The sequence below is a fragment of the Egretta garzetta genome, unplaced genomic scaffold, assembly GCF_000687185.1.
Source record: "Egretta garzetta isolate BGI_Z169 unplaced genomic scaffold, ASM68718v1 scaffold316, whole genome shotgun sequence".
Taxonomy (NCBI): domain Eukaryota; kingdom Metazoa; phylum Chordata; class Aves; order Pelecaniformes; family Ardeidae; genus Egretta; species Egretta garzetta.
In genome coordinates, this window is record NW_009259971.1 from 250,748 (window position 1) to 251,778 (window position 1,031).

The window sequence follows — 1,031 nt, forward strand, 5'->3', positions numbered from 1 at the left end:
GGGTGGGGAGCGGCTGCTCACCGGGAGCTGCGATGGAGCGGAGCTGGCGGAGAGGTGGGTGGTCAGCGTGGGGCTGGGATGAGGGCTTAGGCCACGGACCCTCTTTGTGGAAGAAGAGGACACATCCTGTGGGATGTGCTCCGATGGGGTCTTGCAGTGAAGAATGCCAGGCAGGGAAAATGGTCGTTACTGCAGGCTGGGAAAGAGCTGCTGCGCTGTGCGTACACCAACACGGGAAACCCCAAAGCCTGGACTCAGCAGGAGCGTTGCCGCTGGCTTCAGCAAAAGGAAAAGTTCCTCCTACTGCCTGCCCCAGGGTCGCTAGAGGAGCTCGCAACTGTCCGAGGTGATTTAATGGCGCTGGTGCTTCTCCCTACCTGCTGGAAGACCAAACACTCACTTAGCCTTTACTGGGACCTGGGAATCTGGGACCCGCAGATCCGGGGATGACAGGGTTGCCCTGCTGAAGGTGCAGGTGGTGCCACATGTTTGCTCAATTGCTTTGCGTGTTTAGGATCTCCAGGGACGCTGCTTATGACACACGGAGCAGGTCCTAACTCAAGCGCTTGGGTGCAAAGCAAGAGACAGCAGTGATCGGAGCCAGAGCAGGGCCTGGGCAGGGAACGCTGTTGGTTTGCCTGGCCAGGGTGGCAGAGGCAAATTTTAGGAAGAGGTTTGAAGTGGGCGGATAAGGTGGATAGAGAGGGGCTGGGCCGGGTGCCGTAACTCGGGGACGCTGCAGAGAAGGCGACGGCTGAGCAGCCTTTGGTGGGGAGGGGGATTCAGGGTGGGGAGTGCCGAGTTACGCGTGGAAGGGCTGGCATGGTCACTGGGAAGCGTTCACAGTGGAAGATGAGGATGAGGAGTCACTTCTGATGTGGACGGATGCCGCCGGTCCCGTCTGACTCCGTTGTGATGGTGACAGAGAGCAGCTCTTTCCGCTGGTCGGTCGCCGGCTCCATGGGTTTGAAATGCTGGCCGAGGGGGGCCAGCCAGGCGTGAAAATGGCTCTTCTTGCCGGAATGGTTTTT